This window comes from Stenella coeruleoalba, assembly GCF_951394435.1.
Source record: "Stenella coeruleoalba genome assembly, chromosome: 15".
NCBI lineage: Eukaryota > Metazoa > Chordata > Mammalia > Artiodactyla > Delphinidae > Stenella > Stenella coeruleoalba.
The window spans coordinates 11725762-11741789 of NC_137161.1; the positions used below are offsets into that span (position 1 = coordinate 11725762).

The 16028-nt window shown below is 43.6% G+C and overlaps 1 protein-coding gene across 4 annotated transcripts in view; it reads left to right on the forward strand.

Moving 5' to 3' along the window:
* Positions 1-16028, forward strand: part of B4GALT5 (beta-1,4-galactosyltransferase 5) — a 154070-nt gene that overhangs the window by 49708 nt on the left and 88334 nt on the right. The gene's annotated exons all lie outside the window — the stretch shown is intronic.

The window sequence follows — 16028 nt, forward strand, 5'->3', positions numbered from 1 at the left end:
TGTGGGCAGGAGACCTCTCTTGCCAGCTGTGTGCAGTTACCCCAGTGACATTCAATTGTTCCTAGGGGAGGAGGCCCATTTTTGGCAGCTCCTAGACCTGGATTCCAGGAAGTTCTGCCCGACTCATTTTCTATTTGTTTCCAATCAGCAAGTCGGCCTGTATCACTTTCCACTGGGTTGCGTAAGTCCGCCTGCCGCTCTCACTCCCTCTCTCTTGCTGTCATCTTTATTTATGCCACTCTGAGCTCACTGCCGGTCAGGGAGGAATACCTGGGGCCTATAAGGGGAGGGGACAAGATGCAGGGTGCCTCAGCAGGAGTTTATTGCTGCCCAGATAAACCCAAATGGCAGCTTGACCGAGCCCCAACATTTCCAGGGATGCATGTCTTACCCTAAACAGAGGAACCCAGGCTCTCAGCCCTGAGAAGAGATCCCTGAGGTGGCAGCTCAGCCCTGCAGGTGAAGAACCCATGTCTGTGTGTACACTGATATAGCCCCTCTACCCTCTGCATGGTAGTGTGGCAGGAGCTTAGAAAACTCCAGGTTGAACACACAACCCCAGAGGCAACTGTCCAAGTACAGATTCTAGCTCTGCCACTCATTGGCTGTGTGACTTTGGGCAAATTACTGAGCTTCTCTGTGCCTCAGTTGCTATATCTGTACTATGGAGATAATAATAAAACCTCCCTTATTAGACTGTAATAAGAATTGAATCAGTTAATACATGTAAAGGACTTAGTACTATGCCTTGCACATAATAAAGGCTCAATAAATGTAAGTGATTTTACTATAATTACAATAATAATAATTATTGCTATTCACCAGAGAGAAAAGTTCCTATTTGTGCCCAAGGAGATATGAACAGTAACATTTATTGAAGCACTGTTTTCAATAATGGTAAATTGAAAGCCATCTAAGTACCTCTCAGTAGAGAATGGCTAAACAAATCATGGTACACCCACACTGTGGATTTCTGTGCAGCAGTTAAAAAGAAAGGGGCAGATTAATATGGCCTGAGGTGTTTTCACTTCCAAAATATAGCATTCAGTGACAAAAGGCAAGAAGCTGAAGGATTTACAGACTTGAACACTGATGTAAAACACAAAAATGCAAAGCAGTGTGTGAGTAATATATATATGTAAATGCACACGGAACAATGTCTGGGACAGCACTGTCTGATACGGTTGTCACTAGCCTCACATAGCTATTTACATTTAAAGGTAAAAGTTTACTTAGTTATTTATTTTTGAATTTTACTTATTTATTTAAGTGTAAACGTTTATTTAAAATTAAATAAACAATTCAGTTTCTCAGTGGCATCAGTCACACGTCAAGGGCTCAGTAGTCACATGTGGCTAGTGGCTAGTGTATTGGACAGTGCAGATACAGCCTACCTCCATTACTGTAGAACGTTCTATCGGATGGTACTGGTCTAAATGGTTGAAAAAGCCAAACTGATAATAATGGTTAACTTGGCATGGAGGGGGCAAGGATGGCAGGGTATCATTTATTCTTTTAACAGGTATCTACTGAGCACTAACTCTGTGCCAGGCACAGAGTGGTCCTTACACAGGGACCACGGCTATGAGTAAATCACTGAACTCCCTGCCCTCTTGGAGTTTTCGTTCCAGTGGGTGGTATGTCAAGTGGAAACTGGTGCTTTGGTGAAAAATAGAGCAGGCTCGTGGATAAAGAATGTTGGCAGGTGGCACAGGGTGGTCATTAAAGACATGTTTTACATTCACCTGCATTTTTTAAAAAGGAGGAGACTGCCTTACTTGTGTAATTAAAAACTGATAAAAGGAAACAAAAGTACCTCAGCCCTGGAGAGAGGAAACCTGGGTTCCTGCCCCAGTTCTGTCCCTAACCCTTGCGCCCTGTGCCTAGTGGTTTCAGCTTTCTGGTCCCCCAGTTCTGTATCTCGATGTGCATTAGATGAGGGCTCTGAGGCCCCATCGACCCCTCCATCCTGTGGTTGGATGTTTGCACGAGTCTCTTCATCTGTCCAGGAAGCCCGTGGATCACTGGTGTCCTTTGGAAGTGTTAACATGTAAAGACTCTGCACGAACCTGTTGCAAGAACCATAACAAACCAAGGAGGAAAAGGACAGAGAAGAGGAGGAGGACGGGATGGGGGGAGTGGGGGAGAGACAGGAAAGCGGGGAGACCTCCTGCCGTCAGCAGAGGCTTGGATTTCCAGCAGACTCAGCCTGAGAGCTGCTTCTGCATAGCCAGGTTAAATTAACGCAGAGTTCTTATTATAGTAGTGCAGACAGACACTTTATAATCATAGCTAATGTTTATTGAGATTGATCATGCTGCAGGCACACTTTACGTGGATTAACTCCTTTAATCCTCACTACAGCTCTATGGAGGTCAGTACAGTTTATCAACCGCATTTTACAGATGAAAAACCTGAGGTTCCAACAAACTAAATAACACCCGATTGTTAGGTGGAGAGGGATGGACTTCAACCCCAGAGGTCTTATCTACTGTGCTTCAGCTCTTGTGGCTTATAGTCAACTAGAACATGAAAGAGAAGTAAAGGCTTTTGCCTGTTGAAAGCAGTCCATGCGTGTGTTCTGGGGGCATAGACCAAATGGGGATTAATTCTGATTGAGGGTGTTGGGTCTTCTTACTTCTGCCCTTGCTAGCCACTCCCCAAAAGCTAAAGGAATCTTAAGTCAGATCCTGTCCCTCTGCACAAAATCTCCCACGGCTCCCAGCTCATTCAGAGTAAAAGCCTTTCTTCGATCAGCAAGGCCTTCTGTGATGGCCCCCACCCATGTTACCTCTGACCTCGGTCCTCCTGCACCCCCCCCCCCGCAGCCCACTCCAGCCACACTGGCTGCCTCCCTGCTGTTCCACCTGGCAGGGTGTGTAGGCTTATTTAGCCTCAGAGAGTGGGAAAGGGAGGGGAGGTTTTCAGGGAAAAGGGGTGTGTGTTGGGGGAGAGAGGGGGGCAGGGCTCATGCAAGGGACATAAAGAAAACCAGTGACGTCCATGTTCCTGAGAAAAGAGACTGAGTGGAAAAGGTGGAGGAGGAATGACAGGTGCCCAGAGATCAGTTCATGCAGGTCTTGGCAAATGTTAAGAATATTTGGATTCTCTCTTGAGGGCAATGGGGAGCTATGGAAAAAGGTTTGAGCAGAGGAAGGACACATTTGAATTTGCTTTTCCCCAGTTCACTCAGTCCTTCCTGGGGGCACGCTGCTGCTCATGGTTGGCTACAGGTGACCCTCAGTTTCACCTCCATCAGTAACTCAAACAATATATATATTTTAAAATTGTGTCTCTTTCCCCCTTGAGGAATGTGTTTGTGTACGTGTTAATTGTTTATTTTATTTTTTTAGTGCAGTTTTAGGTTTACAACAAAATTGAAAGGAAGGTACAGAGATTTCCACATAACCTCCCCCCTCCACTGTGCATAACCTTGCCCATTGTCAATATCACTCACCAGAATGGTACATTTTTTTTAAATCAAAGATGAACCTACATGGACACATCATAATCACCCAAAGTCTACAGTTTACCTTAGGCTTGTATGTTCACTCTTGTACATTCCATGACTTTGGAGAAATGTGTAATGACCTATATACACCATCATAATATCATAAAGTTTATTTTCACTGCTCTAAAACTCCTCTGCACTCCGCCTATTCATCTTTCCCCCTGCCCCCATCCCTGGCAACTACTGATCCTTATCTTGTCTCCATAGTTTTGCCTTTTCCAGAATGTCATATAACTGAGATCATACAGTATGCAGTCCTTTCAGATTTGTTTCTTTCACTTAGTAATATGCATTTAAGGTTTCCGCTTTTGGGCTTTTATGACTAATGCTGCTATGACCACTCATGTACAAATTTTTGTGTGGACGCATATTTTCATATATTTTTTGTGTATACCTCAGAGTAAAACTTCTGGGTTATGTGGTAACTCTATGTTTAACTGCTTGAGGAACTACCAGATTGTTTTCCAAAGTGGCTGCACCATTCTGCATTCCCACCAGCAGTGTGTGAGGGTTCCAGTTTTTTGATACCTTTTTATACTTTTTGTTTTTTTCAGTCACACAACCATATGAACATATAGAGAAAGAGATGAAGAAAGGTGAGGATAGGGTGACCAGAGGGGGTTAGAGAGGATGGCTGGTTGGTATCTGATCCTTCTGGGTCCGTAGGCCTCAGTGAGGTGTTGACTTTTATTATTATTTCAGGGCGTGACTCTTGGAAGTTTTTAAGCAGGGAAGAAGCATAAACTGATTTGCATGTGTGTGTATATGTATGTGCACTTTCATTGTTTCAACATTTAATTCCTAAATGAGTAATGAATGATTCATATGGTTCCCTCCCCCTGCAACAGGTAATTACTATTTTATTTTTGTATGTGTTCATTTAGAGTATCTTTTTTTTTTTTTTTTTTTGCAATACTCGGGCCTCTCACTGCTGTGGCCTCTCCTGTTGCGGAGCACAGGCTCCGGACGCGCAGGCTCAGCAGCCATGGCTCACGGGCCCAGCCACTCCGCGGCATGTGGGATCTTCCCAGACCGGGGCACGAACCTGTGTCCCCTGCATCAGCAGGCGGACTCCCAACCACTGCGCCACCAGGGAAGCCCCATTTAGAGTATCTTTTTGAATACATGTGCAAATACAAACATACAGTCTTGTTTTCCTACAGTTTTTATACAAGGTAGGTATCATCACACTTATTTTTTCCCATAACAATGTATTTTAGAGACTTTTCCATATCAGTACATAGAGAGCGTCATCATTCTTTTTTTTTTTTTAACTGCTGCGTCGTATTCTGTTATTTGATGGATCACAGTTTACTTTACCAGTCTCCTCTCAATGGACAATGGGTTTTTGTTTCCTTTTTTTTTTTTCTATTATGGCCCATGTTTTTGTTAAATAATTTCATACAAATGTCATCTTTCACATATGCAGGGTTATTTGTAGGACAAATTCCTAGAAATGAACTTGCTGGATCAAAATGTATATGCATTTATCATTTTGATAGATTTTGCCAAATTGTCCTTCAGAGAGGTTGGGCCAATTTATACCCCACCAGGAATTGAAGGTTCCTGTTGCCTCAAACTCTTATCACTCAGCATGTTATCAAGCTTCTGGAACTTTGCCAAAGTGATAGATGGACCATGGAGATTCCTATAGTTTTAATTTGCATTTCTTAGAATGAGAGAGGCTAAGCAGCTTTTCATATGTTTAACAGCCATTCGAATTTCCTTTTCTATGAACTGTATGTTTATATTCTTTGTTCATTTTTCTATTGGGTTTTGTCCATTTTTCTTATCTGTCTCTATGAGCTCTTCTTACATGAGGGAGAGTAGCTCTTTGTGGGATGAGTTGCAAGAATTTTTCTCTGGCTTGTCATTTGTGTGGTTTTTTTGTTTGTTGTTTTTTGTTGGCCACTTTGGGTCTTCATTGCTGCGCATGGGCTTTCTCTAGTTGAGGCGAGTATGGGGGGCTACTCTTCATTGTGGTGCACAGACCTCTTATTGAGGTGGCTTCTCTTGTTGCGGACCACAGGCTCTAGGCGTGTGGGCTTCAGTAGTTGTGGCACGCGGGCTAAGTAGTTGTGGCTTGCGGGCTCTAGAGCGCAGGCTCAGTAGTTGTGGTGCACGGGCTTAGTTGCTCCGTGGCATGTGGGATCTTCCCAGACCAGGGATCGAACCCGTGTCCCCTGCATTGGCAGGGGGATTCTTAACCACTGAGCCACCAGGGATGTCCTGTCATTTGTGGGTTTTCTCTCTCTCTCTTTTTTTGCTGTAAGTTTTTATTTTAACATAGTCAGATTTATCAGTCCTTTATGGCTTCTGGTCATTGAATCATAATTAGAAAGCCCTCTTTCATATTTTCTTTTAGTATTTATAGTTTCATTGTTTATATGTTTTAAATTCAGCCTAATGTTATCCCCCTGTATGTCTCATTTTGTAGCTTGCTGTTCTCTCACATTATTGATATATAGAGAAGCTTTAGTTCATTCATTTTAACTGTTGCATGGTATGCCATCATGTGACAAATAAAACCAGTTTTTCCCCCGTTCCCCTAATAATGGCTTTAGGTTGCCTGTAATTTTTCACTGTTACACTCTATGCTGCAATGAACACCCTTGTATGTATCCCCTTATGCTCACTTGCCAGAATTTCTTTGGAGTACATATCTAGAAGTAGAATTTCTGTCAATCTCTGGATGTAAAACAGTATCTGATTCTAGTTTTAGTTTGTATTTCCCTGATTAATCCTGACACTGGGCACCTTTCCATATGTTTACGGGTTACCTCTTCTCACAGAAATGCCTTTTAAAACCCTCTAGTCCTTTTTCATTGGGGTGATTGTCTTTTGTCTTATTGATCTGTAAGAGTTCTTTATAAATTCTGGATATAATCTCTTTGTTATATTGGTTGTGAGTATCTTCTCTGGCTTGTCCTTGTCTTTTCCCTTTGCGAGGTCTTTTGTCATTGAGGGATATTCAATTTTGATGTAGTCCAATTGGTTAATCTTTTCCTTTATACTTTGTGCTTTTCGTGCTTGGTTTAGGAAATCCTTTTCTCTCCAAGGTCATAAAGATATTCTTCTGTGTGTTCTTTAATCATTTTAGAGTTAGAGGGAAAAAATTTCTTTTGAAATCGAAATGATGCCAAAGGAGACAGAGGTGCTTTTATGTTCATTGAAGGCGGGGTATGGGTTAAGAAAATGGAAGAACAGAGCTCTAACCTCTGCCCATCCTGTGGCCTCTAGCTCAGGGCAATATTACATTTGCTGTCGTATGGGCTGATTGATTATAGCCGGGCTCTGGGATGTTTAGACCCTAGACTCAGACGTTCTCTCACTGCCTTTGGTCAACATTCCTGATTCCTGCCTGTGACCCTGGGGCTTAGCTGCCGCCACAGCTCCTTCCTCTGACCCCCATTACTCTGCTGGGAGTCATGCTGTGGGCTCAGAGGATGGGAGGGGGAGAAGCAGACACAGCTGTTTTTCCTTCCTGATACCATGACAATATCTGATTGCTCCAGGCACATGCCACAACATAATGTCCTTGGCTCACTGGCTTTCCCTGTTGCGGACATGGGCAGCCTTTCCTCCAATCAGTGGGTGATATGTGGAGCCCTGTCCGTCCCTTGGGAGTTGGGATATTTTCTCACCCCAGCAGAGAATGAACTGAGCCCAGCTCTGGAATGTCAGCGTTCTGCTCAGGAGCTGGGCTGGTAGGGGCAGCAAGTGGCTTGGAGATGAGAGTCCTCTAACCTTCCCACGGGAACGTTCCAGCAACTTCCCCATCTAGGGTCATTTTAGGATATTCCTGGGCCTCTGGCATTGTTACTTTGTAAGGCCGCATCCACATCATATTAAGCATAACAAAATGCATCCCCATGGCTCAGTAGATACAGTTAGATGCAATCGTGTGAGTTCAGAGGTAGATGACTAGCTGACCTAACATTATATTTTGTAGATGTTTTTATTAAACTTAGACTAATTTCAATTTTTGCAGTTTCCTTTTTATATTTTGGAGTCAGTATTGGTCTCAAACATCTTTATGTGCACTTGAAACATTTAGAGACTCTGGGCTCTGGCCGTTGGGGTCCATTGATAGAACTGCCCATCCCACAGCTTTCCTTTGTAAGATCAGATTTGCCAAGCCCACTACAGCCCACAGAATTCCCAAGCACTTGCCAAGCACTCTCCTGTGTATTAAATAATGAACTGCTTCCAAATCCTCTTCCTGTATGTAACATCGAGGGACATTTGTAGGGATTCTTTGTCTTCTCAGCAGAATCAAGGAGTGTTTGCTGGACTCCCTTCATCTGTGTAAAATCTTGGAATGTGTTCCGAACCCTCTCCTACACATAAAATCATGAAGTATTTGCAGACTGCCCCTCCTCTGTGTGAAATCAAGGAATATTTACAGAACACCCTCCTATCTGTAGTATCATTAACTGCACACAGGGTTTCCTATGTTTGGTACCGTGGAATCTTTACAGAGCATTCCTGTTCTCAGTAGAATCAGGGAAATGAACACCCTCTTCTGAGTAGAATCATTAATTGTTTGTAGATCCCTCTCCAGGATCACCAACTGTTTGCAAAACACCTTGGAAAATCAAGGAAGACTCACACAGCCCTTTTTTATCTATAGAATTATGTAATATTTGTAAGTCTCTTCCTAGGTATAAAATCATAAAATGTTTACAGAGCACTCCCTGAGTATAGAATTTTAGGGTGTTTGATCAACTTTTCCTTCCTGTATATAGAATTATGAACTATTTTTGAGGAACACTCTTATATGTACAGAATCATGGAATGTTTGCAGAACCCCTTTTTGTGGCTTAAATCTTGTACTGTTTGCAGGACACCTGCTTCTATAAAATCATTGAATGTTTGCAGAGCCTCTTTGCTTATCATTATGGAATGTCTACAGAGTTTCCTCGTCTGTATAGACCCAAGAAATGTTAGCTGAACCCACTTCTTTTATTTTTTGGCTGTGTTGCGTCTTTGTTGCTGTGTGTGGGCTTTCTCTAGTTGTGGCGAGTGGGGGCTACTCTGTGTTGTGGTGCACGGGCTTCTCATTGCGGAGGCTTCTCTTGTTGTGGAGCATGGGCTCTAGGCATGCGGGCTTCAGTAGTTGCAGCACGTGGGCTCAGTAGTTGCAGCACATGGGCCCTAGAGTGCACGGGCTTCAGTAGTTGCAGTGCATGGGCTCAGTAGTTGCGGCGCGCAGTCTTCAGTAGTTGTGGCTCATGGCCTCTAGAGTGCAGGCTCAGTAGTTGTGGTACACGGGCTTAGTTGCTCTGTGGCATGTGGATCTTCCTGGACCAGGGATTGAACCCGTGTCCCCTGCATTGTCAGGCGGATTCTTAACCACTGTGCCACGAGGGAAGCCCTGAACCCCCTTCTTCTGTGTAGTCATGGAATGTTGACTGAGCCCTGTATGGTGTAGAATCATGGAATGTTACTAAGCACACTCCTCAGTATAGAACCTGAAATACTTATTCTCTATCCCCACTTACATGTTGGAGAGAAGTAAGTGATACAAATGGTCATGGCCAGGTCATGGAGGGTCTTGAAGGTCAAATGAAGATTATGCTTTCTTCTATAAGCTATAGAGAGCCACCAAAGTTTTTGATAAGAAGAGTGACATGATGAAAATTATGTGCCAGGAAGTTTAATATACTGAAGGAAGTAAATGGGATAAGCTGAAGGGTGGTAGCTTAAAAAGTAATTTTTCAAAACAAAGTAAAAATTAAGGTACTGATGGATTTTACTAAGTGCAATAATCTGTAGTAAATACTTTGATACAACAGAGACTCATTCTCTAGTGCAGGGATTAGCAAACTACAACTCATGGGCCAATCTGGCCTACTGCCTATCTTTGAAAATAAAGTTTTATTGGAACACAGCTGCATGTCTATGGCTGTTTTTGTGCTACCCTAGCAGAATTAGGTGGTTGTGACAGAGATTGTATGGCCTGCAAAACTAAAAATAGTTGCTATCTGGCCCTTTACAAAAGAAGTTTACTTACCCATGCTCTAGTGGGAAAAGAAATACCTTGAAACATTTTTTAATGATTGGACTTTGAGGGGGAATTTTTTTGTTTTCTTACAGCAGACTCAGATGAATTCATAAACATTTTATTCATGCATTCGTTTAACCAATATTTGCCAAATATCTACCATGTGCCAGGCCTTGATTTAGGCACAAAGGGTGCAAAGATGAAAAAGAGACATTTTCTTGCCCTCAAGGAAATGTATAATCCAGCCATAACTGACGCATAACTTATATATTTAAAAAAAACCAGCTGTGTGACTTTGCGCAAGTTCCTTAATCCTTCTACACTTCAGTTTCTTCATCTGTGAATGAGGGTGGTGATAATACCTCCCTCAAGATGTTGCTGTAAGCCTTAAGTAAAACGCTTAGAACAGTGCCTGATGCAGCGTAAGTGCTATTTAATTGCTTGTTTTATTATGTACACATGTGAAAATACACCCATATGTATGTACGTACACATAAAGCAGTGTAATTGGTGCTCTCACAGAGGTGTCTATGATTATTCTACATCAGAGAATTTTATGTCAGGATATAGTTCAGGAAATAGAAACCACTCCAGGTACTTTAGTCAAAACAGGATTTGATACAGGATTTAGGTGCTTGCAAAGTCACCAGAAGGGGTGGAAGAGTGATCGGAGTGACCATCCTGGACTTCTCTCTCTTTTTTTTTTGGCCATGCTGTGTGGCATGTGGGATCTTAGTTCCTTGATCAGGGATCAAAACCGAACCCCCTGCAGTGGAAGTGCAGAGTCCTAACCACTGGACTGCCAGGGAAGTCCCCATTTTGGACTTTTGATGTTAAGGTTCCTCCACTTTAAGGTTCCTTCTGGTCATGCTTCAGAAGTCACCAAACTGCTGCTGCTCCTGCCATCACCACTGCCACATCCTCCTGCCTCACACCCTTCAAACTGGGGACTAGACGGAGGACTCCACTGCCAATGCTCCTCCCATCTTCCAGGAATGGCTGGTCAGGGGCCACAGCCACAGGAAGAGGACCACTGCCTCCCTCCCACCCTTCAGATCTCATGCAAATGCATCTAGTTGACAGAACTTAATTTACCACTGGCCTCCTTGCTGCAAGGGAGCCTGGGGAATGTCATTTTAAGCTTTTGAGCCTCTACCAGTAGAAGGAGAGTGAAATGGAGGTCAAGAGCACCCATCTGAGTATCCAGACCAAGAATTCTGGGAGATATCACACTGGGGAAAAATATTTGAGCTGGGTCTTAAAGGATGAAGAGAAATGAGAACCCAGGGTTTCCAGGTAGCAGAAACAGAGTATGTAAAGTCATGAAAGCATAAAAAAAGCTTGGTATGGTCCACAAACGTCTATTGTTTTTGCCTACCCAGCATCTATTCCACTGGAGTAACTGCACCTTGGTCTCCCTTTGGGGAGTCAGCCTTTCCACCATCAGTCAGGTAGTTCATATGAAGTTCCTCTTGCCCCCTGGTTCTGGGTGTAGGCATGTGACCAGGTCCAGCCAATCAGCACACTCCATTCCCTTAGTCCCTGATTGGTTCAGGAATGGCCACGTGACTGAAACCAAGCCAATGAGACTTGATCATGAACACTTTTTTTTTTTTTTTTTTTTGCGGTACGCTGGCCACTCAGTGTTTTGGCCTCTCCCGTTGCGGAGCACAGGCTCTGGACGCGCAGGCTCAGCCGCCATGGCTCACAGGCCCAGCCGCTCCGCGGCATGTGGGATCTTACCGGACTGGGGCAGGAACCCACGTCCCCTGCATCGGCAGGCAGACTCTCAACCACTGCGCCACCAGGGAAGCCCTGAACACTCTTTTTTTGGCAGGGATTCCTTAGCTGTGGGGACCACCTCCTTAGGGGGAGCAGGTGAATCTGATGAAGCCAACCCAAAGGAAAGCAGAGCTAAGATGTGGAGAGAAATTGCGTGCTGATATTACATGAGCCCTTGGACTCAGCTATGCCTGAAGCCATGTAACCTTGCTTCAGGCCATTATAGTCATTTAAGGCAATACATTTCATTTTTGTTTAAGCCAGTTTGAGTTGAAAGTCCTGACTAATACGTTATGTCAAGAGAGTAGTTTACTAGTACGAGAGCCACTACACTAAAGACTTTACAGCAGCATTATTCATAGCAGTCTCCAGCTAAAAACTGCACAAATGCCTGATAACAGTTGACTGGAAAATAAAATGTGGTATAGTCACACAATGGAATACTATTCAGCAGTTAAAATGAGTGACTTACAACTTCACTCCTCAATATGACTGAATCTCACAAACATAATGCTGAACAAAAGAAGTCAGACATAAAAGAATATATGATTCTATTTGTACAAAGTGAGTGCCAGTGATGTGCTGCTTCTTTTTTATGTGAGTGCTTGTTAAATGGGTATATTCAGTTCCAAATATTCAGTGAGCTATGCACTTGTGATATGTGTATGTTTCTGTATGTATGTTATACTTCAATTAAAAATAAAACAAAACAGAAAAAGTTCAGCAGGTAGAAAACTTGGTGTGTGTGTGGGGGGGTGGGGGGTGGGGCGGAAAGAATGGCAGGCTAGGACTAGATGGATCCAGGACTCAAGTTATGTCATCAGGACTCGATTTCTCTTTGTTGCTTGCATCAGTCTCTTTCCATGTGCCGGCTTCATCCCCAGGCTCCACATGTGGATAAAATGGCTGCCATTGCGTCAGCCTCACAACCTTTCATATTTATATCTAGCATGAAAGAGAAAGTTGGCTTCTCCAAAAGCACAAATTTAAATGTTTGGGAATTGAGTCTCATTGGCTCTGACTGGTCTACCCAACCCTGAATCAATTACTATTACCAGAGGAATACAATGTTCTGACTCGCCAGGCTGGCTCACCTAACAAGTCTGGAGGCAGAAATGGAGTCAACAACCTCAGAGAACCCCACAGACTGAAAGCAGAGGAGGAGGAAATTGGAACTATTGCAGAAGTGAGTGGAAGTTAAATATCTAAAAAAGTCCAATAAATATCTGGTACCTATACTTCTTCTCCTCCTCCTCTTCTTTCTTTTCTTAGCATTTTGAAAAATGCCTGGCACCCACTTTGGTAGATATAAATACTTGCTGAACAAGAGAATCACTTCCATCAGTTGATACTCCCTAGGAGCCACCTGGTCATGCCCTAGGCCTTCCTGTCCAGGATAGAAAAGATAGTGTCAGAATTTAGAAAAGGGATATAAATCAGTCTTTTGACTGCAAAGCCATAGGTCTCTGTAGAATCAATGCTCTTGAAGGTCTTTTGCTAACTTTTTATGCCAGTTCCTCATATCTTACTCTCTTTCTTCGGAGGGGCTTCGTGGCAGAGAGACAGAGCCCTGGAAAAGTCTCATCATTAGCAGCCACGGTTGAGGCAGGAAGTCCTTGTTCACTGCTGCAGAGAGTGTAAATTGGCACACCCATTTCAGAGAACAATTGGGAAACAGTCAGTTAAACAGAAGATGTGCATATCCTACTGCTCAGCAAATGCACTCTTGTATGTTTGTGCTCTGGAGAAACTTTTGCCCTGGTGCGCAGGATATATACAGAAGAGCACTGTTGTAGGTACTATTGCTGCGTAGCAAACCACCCCAGACTTAGCGGTGTAAACAAGAGCCATTTTATTATGCTCATGGATTTGGAAAGGGCACAGTGAGGACTGCTTGCCTGGGGCTTCAGCCAGGAAGGCTTGAAGGTGGAGGATGACTTGATAGCTGGGGGCTAGACTGTTTAAAGGTTTGCTGTCTCACGTGTCTGGTGATTGATGCTGGCTGTCAGCTGGGACCTCTGCTGGGGCCTTGACCAGAGCACCTGGACGTGGCCTCTCCACGTGGCCTGGGCTTCCTCACAGTGTGGTGGCTAAAGGCTCTTAAGGTGGATGGTCCAACCAACAAGTCAGAAGCTGCATTTCCTCAGAAGTTGTGCATTGGCATTTCCACTACTTTTTATTGGCTATAAGTGATTCACAATCCCACCAGGTTCAAAGGGAGAGGAATTAAAGTAAGTTCCAGAAGAACATGGGAATGGGAAATATTGTTGAGGCCATCTTTGTAAATGACATTCTGCAAGAGATGCTCATTGCAGCAACGTTTTTACTGGGCCACCATCCCTCATCCAAACCCCTTTGGGGCCAGATATGTTTTGAAATTAAAAAAAAAAATCTCAGAATTTTGAAAGGTAACATGGTACATACACTGAATATTTATATAACACCCCTTGAGAGGAATGGGTCACCCTGTAAGTAAAAATCTAAATATTTTCTCAGTGGAACATATGATTATTCATATTAAGTATGATAAAGATTATAGATAGCTTTCTGTCTATTGAGGTCAAGTTTTGCCACCAAAGAAGTTCAGGTCAGGTCAGGTCGTAACTGCCAAATAAATTATGAAAAAGCATTTAGGTTTCCGATTTTTTAGATTTTGAATTGTGGCTAAGGATCTATGGACCAGTAATAGAAAAAAAAAAAAGAAACAAATTAACATCATCAAGAAATGAATAAACCTCAGTTACATGTTTCATTGTGGCTATACCTTATAAAAATATATTGAGAGAAAGCCTGACGCACGCATATGCGTCATGAAAGCATATACTCATGACGCAAGAATATATTTGTGATCAGTTAGGATAAGCCAGGTTATGTTGTAGTAAAATAAACAGTAAAATCAGATGCTTAAAACCAAGTTTTATTTCTTGCTCATGCTATATGTTCATCACTGGCCTGATGGGCTCGGGGGAATTTTCTCCTCCCTTTGGGACTCAGCTGGTGGGGCAGCTGCTCTGTGGAACATTGATGGTCACTGTGGTAGAGGGATAAGAGGACACACCGGCTCTTAAAGCTTCTGCTCTGACCCTCAGTTTCCTCTGAAAGGACTGCCTGGCTGGAGTTTACCAGGGTGAACGTCACAGTCAATATTCAGTCAACAGGAGTTTCTGGCACCAGAAGTAATCAATGCCAAGTCTCCTGGGGCCTGGAAAGCAGTTATGAAATGTCAACGACATTTATCTACTCATTGCCTCTGGGAGTTTGAATTCAGATAGTCACTGCTTTGTAATATTATCACAATACTGGTGATTGGCATTTATGGATTGTGCAATGGCTTCCTCGGGGCAGGTGCCTGGAACAGGAGAGTTTGAGGGGTTGGGGAGGGCATAGTGTTATTTCTGACTTACTTCAGGCTCTGGATCCTTTCCTTCACGTGTTTTACTTGGGCTAGTCTGTAATTGAGTGTTGACAAGCATGTGAGGCCCAATTCATGTTCTCTTGGAATTTCTCAAGGGACCACCCCCCCACACACACACCTTTCTTTAGGCCACTCCTCTCCTCTAAAGCCTTCAAGGGCTCCCTATGGCCCACAGGAGAAAGTGTAAGAATAGGACAGCTCCCATTGATTGAGCGCCTGCTACATGCCAGGCACTTTATACGTACTATCTCTAGTCCTCACAGCAACCCCAGGAGGAAAAACTATGATCCACATTTTACAGATGTGGAAATGGAGACTCAGAGAGGTGAAATGACTTGCCAAGGTCACAGAGCGAGAGTGAGGAAGAGGCAGGACTGGTTGGTCATCAGATCTTTCTGACTCTGGGGCCCCTACTGAGCTATAGGGTTAAGGCCCCTCTGATCTCACCCCATCCCTTTTCCTTTTCCTTGGAGTCACCAGCTGCTCCAGGCAGGCTGGCCTCCTCTCACTGCCCCTGGAGCAAGCATGTCTCACCTCCCTTTCAAAGGCCATCTAGAATCTCACAGAACACTTCCCCAGACTGCTGATCATATGAGTCTTGCCCTCATCGCACTGTACCACAGTTACCTCACTTTCCTGTCAGTCCTGCCAGTGGGCTGCAGGCACCTCCTCTCGGTCACCTCTGCATTTGCCATGCTCAGATGTGCTCAATGCACATCTGCTATTCATTCAGCATTCCTTCAATAATTACTGAGCACCTGCTGTATGCCAGGCACAGTGCTAGATGCAAGGATTCAGCAGAGAATGAAACAAAATCCCTGACTGCATGGAGCTTATGTTCGATACAGGAGACAGAAAAGGAATAAATAAACACATACATGTATAATATAATGTCAGGGATGAAAAGTGACCTTGGTCTTGTGCACAAAGGCAGAGGCACCTCTTCCCTCAGCTTCCAGAGCCCTCTGTTTCCTTGGCAGAGTCATAATTTTTGGCTCTGCCATTCAAGGCGGACTTCCTCCAGGCTTGGCTCTAGGCCCCCCCTGTTATCTTCTGAATCAGCAGCCCACAGATGGTATTGAGGTGTGGTTTTAATTTGCATTTTTCAGAGGACAAATGAACGCAAGCAACTTTATGTGTGCTTATTGGCCACTTGCATATCTTCTTCTATGAAATGTGTGTTCAAGCCTTTCCTTTTTTTTCCTTATTGGTTTGTTGGTCTTTATAAATCTGCGTGTGTTTTTAAACAATATTCTGGATATGAATTCTTTATCAGCCACATATTTCTAGTTCTTCTACTGTGCGGCCTGTGC